This window comes from Haliotis rubra, unplaced genomic scaffold (genome assembly GCF_003918875.1).
Source record: "Haliotis rubra isolate DU_JTF1 unplaced genomic scaffold, ASM391887v1 Scf451, whole genome shotgun sequence".
Classification (NCBI taxonomy): domain Eukaryota; kingdom Metazoa; phylum Mollusca; class Gastropoda; order Lepetellida; family Haliotidae; genus Haliotis; species Haliotis rubra.
Genome location: NW_025767137.1, coordinates 144,908 through 162,399, shown reverse-complemented (window position 1 = coordinate 162,399; position 17,492 = coordinate 144,908). Strand labels below are relative to the sequence as shown.

At 41.1% G+C, this 17,492-nt stretch overlaps 1 protein-coding gene across 1 annotated transcript in view; it reads left to right on the top strand.

The window, feature by feature from the left end:
- LOC124289908 (protein jagged-1-like) overlaps positions 1-17,492 on the top strand; it is a 105,678-nt gene that overhangs the window by 3,676 nt on the left and 84,510 nt on the right. The window lies entirely within an intron of this gene.

Here is a 17,492-nt window from a genome sequence, read left to right as displayed (position 1 = left end):
CCCTTGTAACATGGGCCAGTGTATACCGGATCTATCGACGGCAACTCGGTTCAAGTGTGACTGTGATTTTCCTTGGGTAGGGGAGATGCAACCAAAGGGTTGGTGAGAGTGAGATAGTTTCTTCTATACACTCCCTTAAATTCATGTACGTTTTTATCGTTCCAATGTATTATAGTGTTTCAATTCTAATATATATAGTATGGAATTAATTTGTGAAATCAGTAAGTAAACAACAGAAGATCATCTAACAATTAACAAAATAAACTACTGGGTAAGAGAAACGATACCAAGTCGAAATCACTGATATTACAAAACGACAAGCACGTCCTTTGTGAAAAGGACAGTGACTTTAATAGCAGTTGTATGGACAACATGCACTCAGTCATGTAATTGGAGTAGAAACAATAACAAGTACATTGAATCACTGTATAAATGAAGGAATGAAGTGTCCAGTATTCGATCACAGATGTAAACAAACCAACACACGTGGTCAGTATCTGGTATGTCCACCTAGGGCATCAATGCAAGCCCTAACTACGATGTGTTGAGAACGTCAGACGCCGTATACCTTGGGCAGGGATCCTTCGCCATACCTCTTGAAGAGCTAATCGCTGACGTCGGTTTCCAGGAACAAAGGGCTCTAGCACGAGTCTGACGATCCATATGGTCCCACAAGTGTTCAATTGGTGACATGTCAAGTGACCTGGAGGGCCAAGGAGGCACATTGACGTTGTTTCTCTGTAGAAATGACAATACGTGCTGTATGAGGACCGGCGTTGTCCTGGAACATGATCCGGTTACGGCGTTGACGTAGGAATGGTAGTGCAACCGGACACAGAATTTGATCAATGCATCGTTGAGCAGTGAGATTACCATCCACCACAACAAGATCTGTCTTCATATCGTAGCACATGCCGCCCCAAACCATGACACCAAACGCCAATTCCTGTACACAGCAACTTTGCACACCTTAGAACATCACTCTCTCTGCCACTGTCTGTTTTGCCACTGGCGAACCGTGTGTGCCCATCGCAGACCACGGTAGGGTCTGTAGGCGCGGATACCGTATTGTCTGAGTTGTCGTGCTGCTGTTCTTTAACTGATAGGATGTCCAAGCCCAGTCGCTGCTGATGACGTCACAGGTAAGAAATGGTTTCTCAGGTAGCGGGTCATCAGCCTCGTGATGGTTAGACGTGTACTGCCCAAGGTCGCTGCAACATGTGCATGAGTGGCACCCATCTGTGCCATTCCAATAGCTCTCTCTGGATTCCTGCGATAATCGAGGCATGGTCGCTGAAGTGGACTTGAAGATCTGATGTCGAGGAAGGTTTGTGTGCACTGTTATGCTCCAAAGATGCACGTGCTTCATGCAATCAGTTCACGAGATTTTCGTGTTTCACGACCCGTTGCAGTGATACTGTTCGCCCAAACACAACATGTTTCATAACAGATGTTAGGGAAGCGTTGTGGTGATTATTTTAAGCTCATAACTACTTACCAAATTTGATTTCGAGTCCAAATTAAATTTTGGTATCGTTGCTTTGCCCGTTAGTTTATTTTGAACGACATACGACGTTTACGTAATACAATACAGCAAAATTCGTGAGAAATACCTGGCAGCATCAAAATATATATCAGACAATAATTAAGAAGTTACAGCAATCACTGAGGTCCAGTATTTCTCGAACATTAACGTCTTGAATTAGGGGTCTCCACACATTCCCTAGAAAGGGGCACATCACACAGGTAATTTCCAGCACAGCCGTCAGCTGCTGGGATGGTGTGTGACACACACACATCCAAGGGAGGTTACGGATATTATACGGTCGCCTAAATCACTTTGCCACTCACTGTCACAAGAATTTACGTTACAATATGCGAACAATGAAGACAACGGGCGACATCAATACAACTCAAAGGTGACATGTGTTTGGTTTTCATTCTGGAGAAAACAGACTGGTTGCTGTATCCTGCCAGGGTACTGAGTCAGATGTATGCCGTGTGCTTTTTGTGTGACAAAAAATCTGTTGATGATGAGTGTGCGAGTGAGTTTAGTTTTACGTCGCTTTTAGCTATATTTCAAAACTATTTCGAACCCGTCTTCGGCGTGACGAGCGATCGAGGAAAACACTAGGCTACCCCACCACCCTTTGATCATGAACGTTCTTTTGGTCGTCAATTTGTGATTTTTATAAATGAATTTTTATTTTATTTGCACTCAGATATTATCAACATTACACTCCTGGGTGAGATTGATCATACAAGTAGAGGTGACCTGGCTGATGGCTTCAACAGACTCATCACAGAACTCGGGGGAATTCCAGGAAAGGTGGCTGTCAAATTTAAAACCAAGGCACAGAGAGAAAACAAGTAAGTCACAAGCAGAATGATGTTGACCAGTACAAGACCACATGACTCTACAATGACTTTGATATTTAAATCTCCCGTCGTGCAGTTAAGGTCAAATCATTAACAAGTTTGTGTTTCGTGTACCTTTCAGTTATACTACTACGCACGTACAACTCTACTCTGCTGTGGAAAACGGATCCTTCTGAGACAGTGATTCATTTGCTAGAATCTTCGAATCCAACCCTGATGAAATCATCAATGAATATCTGCCTCTTCCGTTGTACCCTCCCCGAAAGAAGAGAAGGCAACCTTGAAGGTCACCCCATGGTGCCAACAGTGGTGGCCGATGTCTTATTAATACTGTTTGTGTAACAAATGTAATAGCATTATTTGCTATAGTACAGTACCTGATATAACATTTGTTGCCTTTGCATGTTTGTTGGATTTTTATATGTGTAACGCTAAATTCAGCTGAATTCGGCGGTCTTTTGCCGTCGGGGCAGTGATGTAAGCTGTCTATATTAAGAGGAAGGTTGCTTTGAAACTATTTTCTTACTCGTTACGCATGTTTATTGGATTGTTTTGTCATTTGTGAACACGTCATTCAGCCATAGTCCAGCCATATGACGACAGTTTTTACAGCTCTCGAGTCAGTGATGAACGTTGTCACGCTTAAGAAGTAAAGGTTCCTTTGGAGCTAATGCTACTAAAAGTAACCTTTAAAAGCACAGTGCAATTTTATTCTCGCGTATGTATGGTAAAACATTCTTGGACGAGACGATTTTCAGATTACTACAGGTCAATATGGGCGTGTTTCAGAGTCCACATGACGACTGGGACACAAACCAATATGTGTCAGCCATTCTACCTCCTGTAGGAGTCCTGATACCATATACTACTTCTGGTGGCTTTCTGCACCTGGAGGAAGATCGTAAGTGGTACATGGCGAACTCATTAATTAAACATACTGCCTTGTATTGGGAGAGGAATCAAGGACGACAGCCACTCCGAAGAACGTACATTCTAGCAATCGGAATAGATACTTTTCCTCAAGGCATACATTATGACCCGACAACTTGAACGGAATTGCTTTGAAATATACACACTGTTCGAGAAATGATTAGGAAAATACACACATGTACCTATAAAAAGTTTCAGGTCGAAACAGTAAGCTGCTAAATCCAACTTGAGATATCGAGATGCTCAGTTGCAATATACTAGGAGTTTGTTTGGATATTTAGCATTTACGTCAACATTCATTATACATGTATTTCTTATTTCCAGGAACAAGACGGGAACAATGTAGAGACGACATTCAGCTCGACTCATTTGCGATGGACGTGGCATGCAACCCCAACCACCAGGTGCAATGACAGGAAACTCTTCAGGAGGCAAGCATATCTCCCGATGGTTACATGAGAGTCTTCGCTTCTTAGGATCACCCGACACACACTGTGATGAGGCATCCAACGCCCTCCCAACAACTGAAACTGGGGCCCTTGACTCGGTGAGACCGAGCGGATATCCAGATGGCCACACGTCTTGGTGACTTCAGAACACTCGATACACGCCGTCATGTTACGTCATACATCCAACCAGTCCCTGGAGACATAACCCTTTGGACCGGGGAGTCTGGAGGATGAGGAAGACAATGCAGAGTACACTGTCATCGATGACAACGAAGTGGAGGACATCTTACAGGAAGACACACATATGAAACGATAGAGTCTGTCGATGACAAAGAGGATGAGAACATGTCACAGGAAAAACCTTATGAAAAGATAAATGTAGTTGCCTTGGAAGATGTATTAGTCAACCAATGAGAATAATGAAAAGAAAATGTATTTTGCTATTTTGCTAAAGGGAACGTAAGATGTTGATGGATGTCTGCTATAAGGACCGGATTTGGGATCGGTTTATCAACAGCAAACCAGTATTGTCAGAATAAGATCATAGTTTAGGGTTGAAGTTTCTCTTGCGCGCAGGAGTTCAAATTCCAATATGAACACATGTTGTGTACATTATATGTAGGATTTTGTACATGTGATCCAGTGATGGTTGGATGCCAAAGAGTAAATTTCAGGATCATATGTTGTGTAACCTGGAATTTGATAGCTTGTGTTGAATCTTTGTTGAATCCCTACATGGGCACAATGTGTGAAGCCCATGAATGGTGTCCACGGCCTAGATATAAATGGGCAAGTGTTAAGAATATCACCTAATTTACATAGATATGAATGTCAGATAATATTTCTTTTATTGATACAGCCTGACATGAAGACCAGTTTATAAATATGCATGATTACACTATGTACATATTGTATTAGCTTATGTAGGCTTGACGTTGCCATTGTGACTAGCGGCCATTTTGGTTTTGAAAATAAAATAATCTTTGAAGCTATAAATATTCACTTTCATTCACGAGAATGGTTTCACTCCTCTTATCGACTGCTCTAGACAGGTTTTGGGTATAAAATTGGCACATGGGTGTGATGATAACATATCTGTTCGGGAGTGGACGATCACGCCTGATGTGTTCAAATGGTTGCTGTGACGAGATGCTGGCGGGTGACGCCTTTAAAAGGTCAGGCGTCCATATCGAAATTTTTCATTTTACAGCCAACGTCACTAATACCACCCAATAAATGCACGAGTCAGCCGGTGCTTGTCCCAACTAGCAATGAGCGCAGGCCCTAATTCACTGAGAGTGGTGGTTGTTTTTTAATTTCACGTACACGTCTGCTAATGACATCAGGATTAAGTGCTCGGGGCCACGGCATGAGTGAATCAGCGAGTTGGCTATCCATGTATTAGGATTAAGGCACTATGAGTGAGTGAGTGAGTATGGGTTTTCGCCACTTTTAGCAAGATTCCACCAATTTCTCGGAGGGGAAACCAGCAAAGGGATTCACACATTTTACCCACGTGGGGAATCGAAGACCTGGGATCTTCTGCGTGACGAGAGAAGGCTTTAACGACAAGGCAACCCCACCACCTCCATGGCATGAAATAGATGTCTTGCTTTTCGGAAGATAATGCCACATTCATGACACGCTGGTAACGTGTGTTCTTATGTTGAAAGATAAAACATTGCCAAAGTCGTTGTGAAAGTCTTCACTCAATGAGGTGCAAATGATATTGCCCCGATAGTATTTACCTACTTAGAAGATGGAGCGCGGTTTGACCAATGTTATACGAACCCATACCATTATGAGCCCACTCCAACACGATGATACTGTACGACTTTGACTTTTTAGCCTCGATTCATTCGGTCAAGGAAATCGAGAGTGAACCTCGATTTCTCAGAAGAATCACTGATCAGTCTTTGACAGTAGTGACATTTATCATACCACCGATACCTCTGAGGGGCATTTTGTACCGATTCCCACAAGCCAACCTTCTGCTTATTGCATATTGAGACACTTGTAGCAGCAATATTCTGACATCTTCGCCCACAGTCCAACATGCCAGTGCATACAGTAAACGTTCATCATGTTGCTAACGTCGCTTTGATCAACAGTTACCTCCTGTACATAATAAGATGTCCTTAAACATTGGACTGTAAGAAAACAATATGCACACAACCCAGTCGATCTGGCAGAATACCCCATGGCTTTCTGAGGTAACATGCTTTTGACTGTATCAGTGTTGTGCTCAGGATATTGATGTATAAAGAAAAACCTTCCCTGAAAAATCTCTTACATTTTTATTTCTTGTTGAATGTCATTTTGGGTTTTCGCGTAGCCTGTCTTAGTCATGAGGGCGCACACTAACGTATTCTACTTCAAGTGGTAAATCAGACAGCACAGCTTCATTTGTTTGGAAATGTTCTTGTCACATCACATACAACATTTATTTTCATTGGACACATTGGTGTGGTTTCACATCAAAACAAAACACCCCATACGTTTTGTGGAGCGTTTTCTCATTCATTAAGACAAACATTGGCGCTCTTTTCCTGCACCTCTCTAGGGGCGGTGGGGTAGCCCTAGTGGTTAAGGAGTTCGCTCGTCACTCAGAGAGGACCCGGGTTCGATAGTCTACATGAGATTGCTGGAATATTGCTAAAAGCGCCGTAAACTAAACTCACTCACTCAGTGAACTCCCCTATCCTTTAGATGAGGGAGGTACATTACCAATATCCCATATTCAATTGTTTACATAAAATTGATTAATGTTAAACAGCTTTGTTGAACTTCACACTTCAACTGTTGTTCGGCAATCATAAAGGCACGCGTTAATATCTTTTCTTCCGAATCTGTTACCCGTGGTTGATGATTCTTCATCATTCAATGATGTTAAACCTATATAAATGACGCTGATTATTGACAAAATGACTCGCGTTTTCATTTCGCCTCATATGACGACGTGCATGCGTGTATGTGTATGTGCGGCTGCTTGTAGTAGCCTAGACTTAAGCTGGTTTTATAGTGCTAGCCCACTGAGATACCATGCCATAGTGAAGCATGAATACCCCATTCAGACACATTATACTGACTCCGAGCCGACCAGTCCTTTTACCCATTAATGCCGAGCGCGAGGGACCAACAAGTACCATATTTTAACGTCTTTTGGTATGACCCGGTCCGCGATCGAACCCGCGACCTTCCGCACTCCGGGCTAATTGTTAATGATTGATGACTCAAAGTGTCATCAAATATTGTTATACAGTGCATGTAGATACACATGGTCGAAAGTACGAACCAGTCAATATAATTCTACCTTAGGAATATCGCCATGCCTCTGGCAACATGGAAAACAATCTTAACAAGGTTCCAGATTGATAGAGTCAACCCCGCTGTGAGTTGTCTTTTATAACCTTAGTTATCAGCTTAATGCGTGATTTAGACGCTAAAACCCTTTCCACTTTGGTCAAGTGTCTGATACAAGAAAGATCTGTAGTCCAATCGCATTAAATAAAAGCCACAATATTCTTTCCACATCCATAAGAAATCTCTGAATATGTGTTTGTTTGACACCACATTCAGCAGTATTACAGATGTACGACGATGGTTCTGTAAACAATCGAGTCCTGACCAGAAACAATGGAGTGTTAGACACTGTGACATATGATGACTGAGCATGTGTTTATGAATCAAATAGTGACGATACCACGTGTTTAGTGAGGAATGCCTGAAGAGATGCAAATAATTTATCTTATCTTCAACTGTCTATAAACGAAATCACGTGTTTCTTCTACAAGGTTACCAAATACACCTTCCGAAAATGTATTTAAAGCAGAAGACCTATAACATTTACGTTAGCCTACCGGCCCGAGACCGCTAACTTGCGCCAGGGACGAGTAGTGAACGTAGTCCTCAATTGACAGTAACATTTCAGGACTATAACTCAGAAACTGTGTCGACCATCATTTGGAAAATGGTTATAACTGTCAGGAAATGGAAACCTGGATTGTGATGTTATGTGATCATTATGAGGTGACAATCGCTCTAACGTGTTCCTTTGAAGAAAAGAAACATTTCCTTTCCACAATTACGTCCGAGAGCATATTTTTGTAACAAAAGGCATCCAGCGTATTTCCGGCTTTAAACTTTCCATCCATGTCCACACGATTACCGCTTCATTAGAATAACAGTGAAGTAGGTTTTCTACTAGTCCTTTGAAGAAACTGAATTTCTGATGTCATGGAATACTGGGGACGAGGTGATTATATAATGATGAGCCAAATTATTAGTGTGTGATCATATCTAGCATGTTTATCACTGGTATCTGTGGTCCAGACTCAATTATTCACAGGTTATTGCTCTGTGGCTGGACCATTGGTGAGTGTAGCGTGAAACAGATCTCAATAACTGTTTGTCCGAATCTATCTTCATGATTTACAGCGTGTGAAGCCTGACGGTAAACTGGACATTCGATTCATCAGTTACTGGTCAGATGGCAGGAAAAGCAGTGGATACTGTTGTGACGGTTCACTCCAAACGGGGTGCCTTGATAAGTGTGATCCAATGTTTATCCTGTGTATTGATGGGTAGGTACAATTAAAACGTTTATTGAGAAAACACACGAGTCCAGTATATGAGTTCCTGACAGTTTTGTATTTGTAGGCTAGTAAATCTCGTTTAAATATATGACTTGTGTCCCTGTTGGTTATTTTAATGTTTCCTCTTAATTCTTACGTGAAAATAATTTGTATACATTGTATTTCCTTTGATATTTTTTGAATATATGCGCGTATTAGTAATACAGGTAATATTTCCAAAATCGCCTTCGCTGTGATTCTCACGTGTTCCTGTATTTGAAACCTTTAGTGTGCCATTTGATGTGCACATTTGGAGTAATGTTTAAAGAGAAAGCACTCCGGCCTTCAATACCCTCATTGGTTCACAGGTCATTCAAGCTACATATGCAGGGGAACAAACTTGTGTGCTTTCAATGTAGCGCTTTGTTGCCTGTAGATTTGATGTAATACAATTTGCTTATTATTCCAGCCCTGACAGCTTTATTATGCAGATTTAATGCTATATTATTATAAGCCGATGTTATTTCAGCCCTGACAGAAGACGGCCGTGCTCTGTTTACAAGACCACCACAAACTACATAGACAACCACGACATAATCCACTTTGGAAGCAGCATTCAAGGAACACCAAATCCTTTCACCGTACACATAAGTAAAGCCATACCGGTAGGATTGTTCACTCAATCTTTATTTGACACAGTGGGTATATGTCAGATTAGATGATAAATCTTATCTGTGCAGGTCCGGTTTAGACTATTAATCTTCAGTAACCCATGCCTGTCGTAAGAGGCGACTAACAGAATCGGGTGGTCAGGCTCGCTGACTTGGTTGACACATGTCATCGGTTCCCAATTGCGCAGATCGATGCTCATACTGTTGATCACTGGATTGTCTGGTCCAGACTCGATTACGTACTCACCGCTGTCATATAGCTGGAACATTGCTGATTGTGGCGTAACACTAAACTCACTCACTCACTCAGATGATAAATCTTCAAAACCTCTTACATGAAACCTTAACGGTCCTTACAAGTGTTGATAAGGAAACTAACAATCTGATTTTTATGTCATGAAGTAAGGCTCAGTATGCCATCGGGTCATTGCAGCCTCGTCTCTTTTGTCTGCTCCAGCCTCGAATATTTTGAAGTTGACTTAAAAACACCCATATACAAAGTATATCGGTATGTGTGTCTTGTTATTATCGATTCAGCTACACTAAACTGAACAGATGGCGTACATTTTCTTTCATCCAGTCCTCGATAGAAATAAAGTTGGATGTGTATGACAATGATGACACCTCCGGGGATGACCACATGGACACACTCTCTAGTAAGCTGATCAACATCCAAGCCGCTGCTACACAACAGGAAGCTGTGTACACCCCTTTGGGGATGGACGAAGTGAGTCAGACTAAGACATATCTGCAATGATAACAGGGAGTTGGGTTGAGAGGCTAGAACAACAAGATGGAATATTCTTTCATACTGTTTATTCATAAATGCTTCAAAATAACGAGTTTGCTACACGAACATCAAAAGAATTTGTTGTGAATGATCATCGGTCTCGCACCAACATAATGTCAATTGGCCTGATGCACGTAAACATCACAGCAAAATTCCAGCTTTGTGGTGGCTGCCTGTAAATAATCGAGTGTGGATAAGACAATCAAGTGATCAACATGCATATGAGCATATTATGGCTTGTGTCAACCATGTCAGCGAGTCTGTCCACCCGATCCCGTTAGTCGCCTCTTACGTGAAAAATGTACAGTGAACTATTTTTCAGGTTAAAGATTGAAGTCCGAGCCTTTTGTGACCCGGACTGGTATGGATCTACGTGTGAGAAATATTGCAAGGCCATTCCTGACCACAGTCACTACACTTGCCACCAACATACAGGAGCTAAAATGTGCTTTGAAGGTATGCTCAGAAAGCTGGTGTGAGCGTTGATGTGAACTGTTATTTGGACCTTAAGAAGTTCCAGAAAGACCAATTTATGTATATCGTCCCTTTCTTGCGACGTGTACTTCACAAAAGCAGGTTTTCTCCTATTGTTGAAGATAGAAACTTGCGGTATCGAAGCGAATGAAGCTGAGTAAATTGTTTAGTGGTGAACCATTCGCATTACTTGTAGAGTTTCAGTTCTTTAAGCATGGTCACTTCCAGTGGCAGGGCAGGTCCCCTGCCAATTCGGCGAAGGGTGAGGTAAGATGATTTATTATTGGTCCCAATTTTAACGATGTAAGTTCACTAGAATGTGTTAAAACTTACGTTGTTAAACAGAAAAAAAGAAGAAAATAGTTTGCATTTTTTCCATACTCAATATTCCGCCAAAGTACCGTCCCGAACATAGGATAATTTGCAGATGAGTGAACTTAAATTAGGTATTTTATTAGGCTTAGCGGAGGGAGATCAACCTCTTAAATCATAAAAATGACTCTTTCCATTTGAAAGATTTTATGGAATTAACCAAACTGGCTTTTATATGAAACTATGTGTATTAACAAATTAAAACCTGAACATTTCATGGGCATTCTTGATCCCATAAAATGTTTTCTGATGAACTAAACATCATAGTTGATGCCTAATAAATTATCTAATTTAAGTTCTCTCATCTGCATTTCGCCCCATTTTTGGGACGCACTTTTGCAGTGTAAAAAAAGTATGGAAAAAATTATTTACTGGTAAAATGACACTTCATTCCTTTCATTGCTTATGAAAAGAAATCAGCTCACAAAATCTGATGAAAATCTAAGACCCAATGCATATATGGATTAATTGACCGAAGTTGTTAGAAATGGATGCCTAGAATGGATGAATTAAATCTTCTGGTTAACCTTGTATCCACCATTGTCATTTGAGATGTCGACCAGACAGAAATACAAGTGCTCTGTCGAGTTTTACTGTGCCATAGACTAAATTTCCTACTTATAACAAAGGTTTGTGTCATGTGTTGTAAAACTGTTGGCAAACAAAACACAGGAACCCGGTTATCCAGACGTCCCTATTTAAAGTGTTAAAGTGATTGTTGAGTCACTTTTAAGGATGATACCCATTTGCATATTTAAATGTTCATCTGACAGTGATGATCCAGCAGGATATCGGAACTGTCGGTGTGGATTAATAGGATTTCAGTGAAACATTTTGCTGTTTACTGCATTAATTTTAATTAATTTCATTAATAACTTTGCAGGTTGGAAGGGAGACAACTGCAACCAGGACATCGATGAATGCACAGAAAGTGACGACATTTGTCAAAATGGGGGAAGTTGTACAAATACACCCGGAAGTTTCGAGTGCCATTGTGTGGCTGGGATCAAAGGTAAGTAGACTGTATCTGTCGTCATTACACTGACAGATTCACAAAAATGAAAGGACACATACAATACATTGTGCACTAGCATGGCTATGAATAAATCGTTCCAAAATATTTGTTGGCTCATACGCACAAACTGTGTCCCGCCGAATTATTTCCGTATATATTCAATTATTTGAAGACCACCCCCATTTTGAAAAATATATTGACCAACCAATCAAGTGCGCACCAATCATATTGTGTACCTGCTTGAAACATCGGTTGTAACTCCACCTCGGTAGAAGGGTTAGAAACCGTTAAATGAAACCCTACCCGATGGCAAGAAGTCTGTAACTTGTAAAACTAAATGTCCATTGATGCTTTTATTTGCAAGGTAATTCCTAAAATTTGTTTAGGAAAACTATGTGAAACCATGATCAACCAGTGCGCACCGAAATCATGTCTGAACGGAGGGACATGTGACGGAAAAAAAATCGGACTTCAAGTGCGTATGCCCAGTTGGTTGGACTGGAGAGACATGCGCAGATAAGGTTATTTTCTGTGAGAGTTACCCTTGTACCATGGGCCAGTGTACACCGGATCTCTTGACAGCAACTCGGTTCAAGTGTGACTGTGACTTTGCGTGGGTAGGAGAAAGATGCAGCCAAAGTGTTGGTGAGTGAAATAGTGTCTTATATACACTCAGCTTAAATTCATGTATGTTTATGTATCATCGTGTATCATAGTGTCTTAACCTTAATACATGTAAGTATATATAGTACTAAATTGTGAAATCAGTAAGTAACGACAGAAGATCATTGAACAGTAAACAAATTATACTGAACGACATACGATGACGTTAACGTCAATACAATGCAACAAAAGTGGTGAAAAATACCTGGTTGCATCAAATTGAATGTATGAGGCCATAATTAAGAAGTTACAACAATCACGAATGTTCAGTATTGTTCAAACTTGAACGTCTTGAGTGAGGGGACCTACATGTTTCCTAGAGAGGGGTCACCACACAAGTATTTCAGCACAGACGTCAGCCGCCGGGATGGTGTTTCACCATAAACATCCAAGGGAGGCTACCATATGTCGATGTCACGAGCAAACCTGATATTATACGAAAGCCTCAATCACTTTGACTGACTGACTGACTGATTGAGTTTGGTTTTATGCCGCTTTTAGCAATATCCCAGCAACATCACGGCGGGGGACACCATAAATGGGCTTCACACATTGTGCCCATGTGGGGATTCGAACCCGAGTCTTCGGCGTGACGAGCCAACGCGTTAACCATTAGGCTACCCCACCGCCCTGAATCACTTTGACACTTAACGTCACCAGAATTTAGGTGAGAATATGCAATAAATGAAAACAAAGTGCTACTATTCCTTAAGACAACACACCGTTGACGTGTGTTTGGTTTTCTTTCTGAATAAGCAGATGGGCTGTGGTATCCTGCCAGGGTAGGGAGTCTGATGTATGCAGTGTGCTTTTTGATTGGCTTAAAAGATGTTGATCAATAATTTGAGCTCATTTCATTTGACAAATTGACCAGTAAATACATTGTGTAGTTTCATCCGTACTTGTAGTTGTCAATTTGTGATTTATTATATATGTATTCTAAGAAATCCTCATGTTCTTTGTATTCAGACACATTCAATATCACACTCCTGGGTGAGATCGGTCATACAAATAGAGGTGACCTGGCTGATGGCTTGAAGAGACTCATTACCGAACTCGGGGGAATTCCAGGAAAGGTGGATGTCAAGTTTAAAACCAAGACACAGAGAGAAAGCAAGTCAGTGACCAGCAGAATGATGTTGACCAGTACAAGGAAATAGAGCTTTACAATGACTTAAATATTTAAATGCCCCGTCCTGCAGTTGAGGTCAAAATCATTACCAAGTTTGTGTGTTTTGTACCTTTCAGTTATAATACTACGCACGTACAACTCTACTCTGCTGTGGAAAACGGATCCTTTCTGGAGAGTTCTTCATTAGTTATGATCTTCGAATCTAACCCTGAAGAGATCATCAATGAATATCTGCCTCTTCCGTTGTACCCTTCCCGAGAAGAAAAGGAGGTGATCGCGAAGTGTTACAATGTTGTATTACTGTTTATGTTACAACGTATGCCATTATTGGCTTTTGTACCTGATGTAAAAATAATTTACTAGAGATGTTTGTTACATATTTATCATTAAGTGATTTAAGTAAAGGTTCCATGAAACTATTTCCTTACCGGAATCGTCGTATAACTTCTGATACAGCTTAAGGTATCATTTGAACTACAATTCAATCTATTCTCACGTATGTGTGGTAAACAAGATCAATTCACATCACTGCAGGTCAATATGTTTCAGAGTCCACCTGGCAGCTGGGACACAAACCAATATGCGTCGGCCATTCTACCTCCTGTAGGACCTTTCCTAATGTCTGCACTGCTAATGGTGGCTTTCTCCATCTGGAGAAGAAGATCGTAAGTATTAATTGGAATCACCATAAATTATCATGCTTCATAGGACGACAGTAAGTCTGAAGAACGTAGCTTTCTGATCGGTATTAGTAACCGACTTTATACTGTCCATCAAGACATATTTATGACCCAACCATTTGTATTGGGAGTGTTTTAAATAAACGTCATGTTTGTAACCAATGTAACCAATACAATCAGCAAAATGTAATAAACTTAATAACATTAATCTCTTCGTTTTGTGCTTATAGATATGAATAGATAGATAGATAGATAACCATGAACTGTTTAGATTCGCAAAGTGAAGCTGACAAACTAGATAACTAACTAGCCTATTTCAATAGGCTAGGATTCTCTTTGAGCACTCACGTGAGCAAATGATATAATTTTGTGTTTCAAGAGGCAAAGGGGAAAGTCGACTCAGGACTGTTGTGACGGTTGTGCCATGCAACAGGAACCTAAACAGACCCGGTACAAACACAGGAAATCTTCACGATGCAAGTGTATCTTCTGACGGCAGCACTTGTACCCCTATCCATGACGTAGATGAAGGATCTCTCGACACACACTGTGATGACTCGTCACATATCCAAGTAGATAGTGGAGTTGTGATAGTTCAGCTAGTGCGTCGTCATGGTGACGAGGCACCACCTGACACACACTGTGATGACGCAGCACACATTGATGTGGGTACTGAAGCTATGACCATTCAGCCAGTGCGACGTCAGGGTGGCAGCGTGTCCCTGGATGACAACGCGTGTCACAGTGACGAGGCACCACCTAACGCACACTGTGATGACGTATCACACATCAACGTAGGTACTGGAGCTGTGACCTTTGACAGTGGAAGACTACAGGGTTCCAGCGAGGGTCTGGATGACAACGCGCGTCAATGGGACTTCGAAGCTCGACCTCATGTCACGTCACACACAGGCCTGCCTCTTGACGTGCTCCCATGTATCTCTGTACATGATCCGACTCAGACCAGGGACTGTGAACCGTTTGATCGTCGTGAGGAAGAGGATGAAAAGTGCACTGTCGTCGATGACAACATCGTTGAGGACATCTCAGAGGAAAACCCCTACGTTCTTCTTGTAGCTATGAAAAGATAGAGTCTTAGTTGCTCCAGAAAATTGATTGGTCAACAAAGAACAACTTCGAAATAAATTCGATAGTAGGGGCACCTCATGATTTTGAGTAATACATTCTTATAATTTACACTGCTAACATGACTCTTGCTCAATGTAATCTATTACATTCTACAATGCGAGGAGATCTAAGTATCCCCACCCCTTCATACTGAGGATGATAAACTCCACCTCACTACGACTTTGCCCTGACAATTTCAGACTGACTGTTGTCTTATATTTACGGCTCCATATGGATATCACCACCAGTTGTAAATACGTATATTGATGTACATATTATATCAGCTAAGATGCAGCGCGACTGTAACGTTATCGTCAGGCAGCCAGTTTCAGTTTTCAAATAAAGCAAGCTTTCTTTTTCACTGTTATGTTATTAACAAGACTTTGGTCACTCCATTTGCAAACGTTTGAAGAAAGGCTAGCTAGGGAACACAGCGTACATGCAACGATCATCTGACGAAAATAACTGAAAATACATGCGGACAACGTTCGTTCATACAGGCATTGAACATGGTTGTCACATATTTCTGCTTCCTTGAAATAGGGCAGCATTTTCATTTTCTGTATCAGTTTCTCATCTCCCGACCGACACTCAAGTCAAAACATTGATTACACATCAGTCTCGTTTCCTGCTGAATGGGTTCCGTCCTATTGCGCAACTTAGTACAATAACCAGTCCAGCAGAATTTTTAGACCAACTCGTTCAACTGGATATATAGATATTAATCAGTATTAGTTGATACATCTAATTACTTGTATATTGAAACACTACGCTCCTTCTAGTCGTTGCAAACACGTCGTGCAGCGGGCGCTGTCGTACAGCGTGCTCTGAAAAACGGAAATCTGGAAATTCACTAGAAAAGTTTGGCGGTCTACTACGGACTTGATATTATATCAATCACATTGTGCGTTACAGAACCACTCTGAATAAGCGCCAAAAACACATAACAGGTGTAACCAGTGAACCAGATGATTGTGAATCATTTTACGACCTCATCAAACAGGGGCAGTCTGTGACGTCTAAGTGAAGGTCATGCTGCCTACACCTCGCCATAAAATATAGAAATACGACGTTATTAAAATTTAAAATTAAATTACATTTGTAAATACCATTTTCTTATGAAACAAGAAATTTGAATTCAGTGTAACCATAGTTGTTTGGGATGTCCATTTTCACTTTCACACGAGAAACTTCGGATCGGCTGAAAGGTAGGTCATTGTCTGAATAGGTTAATGAGACTCAGGTTTCGGTTTGGGTTCGACCAATGTCGACATGTATAAATCAATTACCTTCATATTTTTTCGTTCATATATCAGAGATGATTTTATTCGCTCACAGTTTTCTGAGAAGCTTACAATAAAAATCTTTGTCGCATAGGGAAATTAGAGTATAGTTGCTTTGTTGAATACCGTGTACTAACCAACACCAATTTCAGTTAGACAACGCCAGGAACAACTTACCGACCAGTACGAATCCAACAATAATTGCTGATTGCAGCGACGTCTATTTCTGGTCATGTTTGCAACATCGTAACCAGAAACGGCGTTTGAAAAAAATACACAACAATTCTGTTTATATTTAATGCCAGAAACGTTACTGCCTGATTTATCTCGTTTACAGTCAGTTGATATTTATCTTTAACTGGAGTTTTACCGACCCGGAAGCACCAGTATCGGCTGATACACTCTCTCTTGATTGCGAAGTCGCCGAGACTCGTCGTTTTCCCCAGAATACTCCAGGACAAGGACCAGCCTCACTGGTTCTCTGGTTCTCTTGTAAGCCCGGATAGCGTTACTTCTGTGGCCGGTCCGATTTGCAATTAACTGTTCATCCACTCCCGAGTCTGGAAGAGTCTGGTAGCACAGGTCGCCCGCAAGGAATGATTGGTATAGTACCCTATATATGTATAATAAACAAACAACGTTATTTAATCATAAAAAACGATAGATGCAAACATCTGCAGGTTACTGTGTACGAAAGTACAAATTAAAATATGTCAATGAATGAATTTGTCGATTTGCTGCGATAAAAGACGTGAAAGCGCAAACGTTTTGCCATTATATTGCATAATGAGTTAGTGAGGGTGAATTGGGGTTTAACACCGCTTTCAATTGTTTTTTTAAATTATATCGCGGCGATGTCAGTTTACGGCAGGGGGAAAGTCTGCATCATCAATGTAAATATGTGATGCAGTGAAACCTCCGAGCGTCGGCTGGTACTGACGAACCAAGGGCA